General features: G+C 43.0%; 1 long non-coding RNA gene across 1 annotated transcript; it reads left to right on the top strand.

Annotated features, from left to right (window-relative positions):
• Positions 1-299: 299 nt before the first annotated feature.
• LOC121133252 lies at positions 300-5,340 on the top strand. The gene is made up of 4 exons (XR_005870062.1): positions 300-771; positions 1,627-1,725; positions 3,222-3,312; positions 5,102-5,340. It is a non-coding gene; the product is annotated as an uncharacterized LOC121133252 (long non-coding RNA).
• The last annotated feature ends 1,601 nt before the right edge of the window (positions 5,341-6,941 follow it).

Here is a 6,941-nt window from a genome sequence, read left to right as displayed (position 1 = left end):
TCAGATGGTGGAAGAAAATATTTTGAATGAAGCGAGACAGAGAGAACATTGTATGTCACGTTTGATAAAATTGCTGCCTTCTTGTATAAGAGCTGGGGACCAGAGTAGGCTTTTGATCCCAGAGTGAGATATTTTAAATTCAAAAGGAGTTAGTTGAAATGGAAACCTATATTTATATTTCTTATTTGTTTTGTTTCCAATATCATAAAGAGAGCTAGAGTTTTAAATATATTCTGTCATAAACAGGCACTGTGATGTCACTTCCTGTCTTTGAGATGTCTCTCCCTCTGTGAGCAGGAGATGGAACACAGGGCTGACCAGACTTTCTGGAGACTTGTATCCTGCAGCCAGTCATCACCAACGTTTTAACCCTGCTGCAGATATGGTATCACAGGGGAAGGAAGCTGAAGGAAGAAAACATTTCAGGTGTGGGGCTGGAAGTTTGAAGTCAAGACCTACATTTTTAAAAAGTTAAATTAAATTTATTGCATGTGAATGATGTGTGTGCATGCGTGTGGGTGTGCACATGCCATGTCACAGGTGTGGAGAGCAGAGGAGAACTTTCTGGAATCAGTCCTCGCCTTTTCCTCTGGGATCCTGGACTCAGAGTCTGATGAACAGGCTTGCAAGGTGCGCACCACACCGCTAACCTAACCCTTGACTGTCATCATACAGAAGAAACCTTGACCATGACAATTGCTTCCTCACCACAGCATCCTGAACTGCAGGAGGGCATGGTATCATGGAACCAAAGCTCGTTTTAAAGAAAAGGTAAAAATAAAAAAGGAAATTATTTAGGTAGAGAGAGAAAAACGTATGAATCATGTATATTTTAAGAGAGTCTAGGAAGTGGCATTCATCCTTCTGTTTCAGAGATGCAGGATGGAGCTTTGTAGTCTAACCCACATCTGTTTTGTCTACTAATGCACAAATAACATCATGTTCATTTCAAAAGCTCCAGGCCCGTTTGAATTAATGTAAGCAAGGTTAATGTATTTTGATACCTGAGTTCTTTCTTCATTGTGATAACTCCACACTGTTTTCTTTGAGCACAAGATGATGACGAAGAGACTCACTGTATTGCATCTGAGATCTGTGGCTTTAAGACCGCTTTTCCCCTTTAGCAGGAAAGCCATGGCTCTTAAGCTGTGGTTGATTCTTATCCCACAATACTCAAAGGCATGCCTCTGCTTCAGGCTGCTATTGCTTCCAATCTGGAGATAAATGAACACTTGATAAAGCTATTTTAATGGTATTAATATTAACTCTTGGCTAGAGTCCTCTGTCTGTTAGTAGTAGCTATAGATTGTGTTGAGATTTTGATGCCCTTTAGAACGTTAGGTGTGTGATTAGGAAGAGCAGTAGAGATGCTACCACCTCCCTCGCTGCCTTCTCACTCCAGTAAAGATTCCTCCAGGAATGCCTGCTATGTTGTGTGCTTTGTATGCCAATCAATATTCTGGTGAATGGCGTGGTCTAAAGAACAGGACTGTCATGTAAACAAACATTGAAGAGCATGCTAAACATTATACCAGTTGATTATGTAAATTTAAACAATGTAGGGGAAAGGAATCACTTATTAAATTAGTCTGTTTTGTGTTCACTCTGGCATTGTTTATTATGCAGCATAGCAGATATTTCATAAATAGACTCCTTTTGCAACTTGAAAGTTTGAAGAATGCCCACTGGTTATTGCGATGACTTATGAGCTGGGAGGCTACAAAGGTGAGAATTTATATTAGATTATATCATACAAGCCAGGCCTTCTGGAGGGTGGGCAGGGTTGGGGCAGCAAGAGGACTCTGGTGGGCAGGGCACTCCAAAAAGAACACTGTTCTATCAATCTATGAATGGGTGATTGGTACCTATACCCTGGCCCTGAGATTCAGAGAGGCAACTCACTAAAGTTCTCTGAATACATTCTACTCATAGAAGATTTGACTTTCCAACTTATGACCCAAAGGTTTGAAAATGCCTAAACAAGCCTCAGAAGTGTGGGTTAGAAGTGTTGCCATCTGGTTGTGGCATTTCTGTGTTCTTCAAGTAAAAAAAAAAAAAAAAGGTGGGCCCCATTGGGCTATTGGGAAACCATACTTCCTCATGGGTAAATCTTACTTCTAAAGACTTCCAGCTCAAGCCTGATGCCTTCAAGCCAACTCATTCCATTTCTTAAGCTCGGCGATCATCACTTATGTCAGTTCATCCCATGGCTGCTTCTATGCTACATGCTGACGACAGCCAATAACCAGGTCCCTTCACACCTTCTCCTTCCCCTCTGTCCACGCAGCCCTTAGATATGTTCTTCATTCCTTCTGTCTGTGCCCTCTCCTGCCTCTTCCTTCCTGTCTGTGCCCTCCTTCCTGTCTGTGCCCTCTCCTGCCCCTTCCTTCTGTCTGTGCCCTCTCCTTTCTGTCTGTGCCCTCTCCTGCCCTTTTCTTCCTGTCTGTGCCCTCTCCTGCCCCTTCCTTCCTGTCTGTGCCCTCTCCTGCCTCTTCCTTCTGTCTGTGCCCTCTCCTGCCCCTTCCTTCTGTCTGTGCCCTCTCCTGCCCCTTCCTTCTGTCTGTGCACTCTCCTTTCTGTCTGTGCCCTCTCCTGCCTCTTCTCTTTCTTGGCACTGTTCTTTCCCAGCTGCCTACTGCAGGATCCATTCCTTTCTCTGTTTTTGTTTGTTTGTTTCTGTTCTTGTGCTGCTACCGGTGTCTCCTTGTTGATCCACTTAAACACTAGGAGAAACACCAGCACGTCTATCTGTCTGTATTCCAACTGCCCCTGCGCACACAGGCCTGTGGTTCTGATTTTGATGACGACCTGGAAATAACAACGTTGAAAGTCCTCATTGACATCTTAATGAACGCACACAGTAGCCTTCTCTTTGTTTGAATGCCTTTCATGAGTGCAGGGACCACTTCCTGTTCTGAAAAATTTTCCCTCCCTTGACGTTCATGGTATACTACCCTCTTAGTCTTCAAACTCATAGATGCATTTGTGTTTTCTTTGTTTATGCTTTCAGATCCCTTCACAGACAATGCTGTGTGTAATCCACTTTATATAAATGCTGGCTAAATGGGGAGAATCACCATTGCATAGTGTGTGTGTGTGTATGTGTGTGTGTGTATGTGTGTATGTGCACGCTTGTGTGATCACCATTGCACAGATGAAGAGGACTAGTTGCTCAGAAAGTCTCATAACTCACAACTAATGAAGCCCCAATTTGACACCAGGTCTATCTGCAAAGCCTTGGCCTCCACTCTCCAGATGTTCTAAAGACGGTTGCAAAGCCTTGGCCTCCACTCTCCAGATGTTCTAAAGACGGTGAGCACCCCTGACACCAAAACTCACTTTCTCCGCTGCATCTTTTAACTGTGGCTTCAAGATTTTCTTTTAAAACCAACTGGAACTCTCCCACTTCGACACCTCCTGCCAAAGCTACACAGTTGTGTCCGTGCACACCTTTCTACAGAGAACCACAGGGAGCGCCCCGGCTGTGTTGTTTCTCCAGCCTTGCCTTCCTAAGTTCTTTCTCGACCTCCCTCAATTGCCTAGTTGCAGTGATTTTCCCTCTCTCTTGCATCAGCTTCATGAGCTTGCAAGCATGCTGTCCTCTTTCTCATTCAGAGAAAGCTTTCTTGAGACCGTGTTCCCCGTTCCCCGGCAGCGCTGGGGTCATTTCTGCAAAGGGTCTGCACAGCTCTCTCCATCTTGGCAATTCCCTCTCAAGTTTACACATGTTTTGGCTTTTCCTTTCCTCTTTTCCTGACAGGATCTCTGTATACCCTTCCTTCTGCAAACGGGTTATCACAGCTTCCTGTCCTGTCTGTCCTCTGGGATCTCCAAACTCTGTTTTCCTCCACCCTCCTCAGGATCCTCTTCCACAGCCCTGCTATTAGAGGTGGGGCTTCCCCAGAGTTTGGTCTCTGGTCTTCTTTTATTTCTCCTCCATCCATGAGCACTGAGGATTTTATCCAGATTTGTGGATTGAATACCGCATATGTTGTGATGCAACTTAAATTTTATCGTATCACACCTTGAATTTTCTACTGGCTCCAGATCATTTTGTACAGTTTTATTGTTGGATACTCTGAATAAGATGGTAATCTGACACTTCACGTGTATCATAGAGAAATGAGAAATCATCTCAGTTTGTCTCAGACATGTCCTGCGGGACTCTTCTCAGCCTGTGGTCCTCTGGCCTCCTTCCCAAGCTTCTCAGTGCAGGAATGTAGCACTTACCCTTGATTCTTGCCTTTTCTCGTTCTCAACACCAAACCCACCAACAAGGCCAGGCACCTCTCCTCCGAATTATCCTTCAACCCAATTCGTTTCTGATCCCGTTGTCCCCTTTCTAGCTCTACTTGGCTTAACATTTGACCTGTGGACCCATGGTTTTCTCTCCACTTTGGCCCATCCAATGTGTCCCTCACCCAAAAGCCTAACTTTGAGACTTGGATCAGAACAGGTGACTTCCTTGCATCCCACGCAGCTCAACAAGAAATGCTCCCTTGTCTCGTGCTCCTCCTCCACCCCGCCCTTCATCTTTCCTGTCTTTCGTGATGCTCCAGCCTCACAGACCTCTTTTCTCAACTGGATATTTCCTGTGTCTGCCCTCTGCGCGTGTCAAGCCTTGATTTTTGCCATAGTTTACATAGTTCAATTAACTGATGTGTTTTTGTTGCACTTTATAAAAGGTGGCCATCCCTGTCTCAAATACCTGACTCTCTGTCTCTGCACCTCTCATCTTCTTGAGGCAGAGTCTCATTATGTGGCCTCCAACTCATGGTTTTTGTAGAAGAAAGGTATCTTCTTCATTTAACTGACTGTCATTTGCTCTCTTTCCACCCTTTTAGAATAACTGTCTAGGACTACGTCCTTACCATGTTTAAAACATCCTTCCTCACTGTCCGATATGCCACCTGGGAAACACACACTGTCATTGGTGTTTTGTACTTGTAATAATAGGACCCAGGAGTTACATATCTAAACTTAATTCAGTAGAGTTTGAATGTGAGCTGCTCTATGATCTAGTGGTTATCACAACTAGCAGAGAACTCCTCAAATGTCTACTCTAAAAGAGTAAATTTATCTCATTTCTTCGTTGTGGTAGCCCCTGGCCTTTCCTGGTACCTGAAACCTGGAACGTGTCTGGAAATAATCTCTCCAGTGAATAAATGAATCAAGGATCAAGCTCTGCTTGGAACAAACTTGTGGAGGAAGAAGGTTGCTACTTGCTATGTGCTTCGCACATAACACAGCCCCTTCCTAGAAAAAAGGGCTGACCTTGGCTTTCCTGAGTCCCTTCATTAAGATTCTAACTCTGGGATCTTCAGACTGTGAATTAAATGTTGACCATGTTGAAAACATGCTTAATTCTTCTGCTGTGTTTTGTTAGCCAGTGGTACAATTATGCTATCTATTGTGTTATCATACCTAATTAATGAATTAATCAATTTACTCAATTCTCAAGCAGAAAGATATTCTGCTTTCTAATGTTGTCTACTAATTATGCAGTGAATCAAGCCTTTGAAGAGTTTCAACAGCCATTCATTTTTCATGAATTAATCTTTCTTTGGTTTTCTTCTCTAAGGGTGAGAAAATCATGTAAACATGGATTCATGTATGCATGACTTCTGAGTGTTAAAAGTGTGTAGAAGATGCAACTGAAAATGAAAAACACGTGATGAATTTTCAGATAGAGTACCAATGTCACTGGACACAGACAGAATCAGTGTCTATGCTGAGAACCCGAGGATCAAAGACACATAGCAAATTAAGTACACAATTGCCAAAGATTAGAATGAATGTCTAACTTATACCTTTTCCCGTTTTGATATCAATACCTACCTGGAGATAACTACCATGGTTCCTGTCTTAGTTAGGGTTTTTATTGCTGTGAAGAGACATGGTGACCAGCACAACCCTTATAAAGGAAACATTTAGCTAGGGCTGGGGTGAAGTTCAGAGGTTTAGTGTGCTATCATCATGACAGGAAGCATGGCAGTGTGCAAGCAGACATGGAGCTGGAGAGGTAGCTGAGAGTTCCTCATCCAGATCAGCAGGAAACAGAAAGAGAGAGCCACTGGGCCTGGCTTACGCTTCTGAAACCTCAAAACCACGCCCAGTGACACACTTCCTCCAATATGGCCACACCCACTCCAAAAAGGCCACATGTCCTAATCCTTTCAAATAGTGCCACTTCCTAAGAGCCTAGGGGTGCATTTTCATTCAAGTCACCCCAGTTACTAAAAACCACTGTGTTACACTACCATTTTATAAGAAGCCACACTATGCTAGTAGCTAAAGTCCTCATCCACGACACACGCACGTGGTTCTATTTGCTCAACAGATCAAAGTTTAGACTCAGGGTTGTGAACAATGAAGCTGCTCTCTGTCCCTAAATCTAACTCAGAAATTTGTGTTCTTTTTTGAAATTTTTGTTTTTAATGCATTTTAATTAAAGTATAATTATATCACTTTCACCTTCCTTTTCCTCCCTCCAGCTCCTGTCATGCACCCATCTCAAAATGATAACTTCTTTTCTTTAATATGATAGATAGGTAGGCAGGTAGATAGATAGGTAGGTAGGTAGGTAGGTAGATAGATAGATAGATAGATAGATAGATAGATAGATAGATAGATAGACAGATAGGTACATGATACATAAGTAGGTAGGTAGATGATAGATAGACAGATGATAGGTAGGTAGATAGATGATAGACAGGCAGTATATACATAAATAAGTAGGTAGATGATAGATAGCAGACACACAGACAGACAGATAGATGCACAGATATATAAATACAACCTGCTGAGTCAGTTTTTGTTGCTTGTATATATATGGTTTTAGGGATGACTCATCCTTGGGTGAGGTTAATTCTCCATCTCTAAGCAGTCATTAGTTGCTGATAGTTCTTTGTTGAGAGGTGGGACCTCTTGTGATTTCCTCC

This window comes from Mesocricetus auratus, unplaced genomic scaffold, assembly GCF_017639785.1.
Source record: "Mesocricetus auratus isolate SY011 unplaced genomic scaffold, BCM_Maur_2.0 Super-Scaffold_100021, whole genome shotgun sequence".
Lineage (NCBI taxonomy): Eukaryota > Metazoa > Chordata > Mammalia > Rodentia > Cricetidae > Mesocricetus > Mesocricetus auratus.
This window is presented reverse-complemented; position numbering and strand designations above follow the sequence as displayed.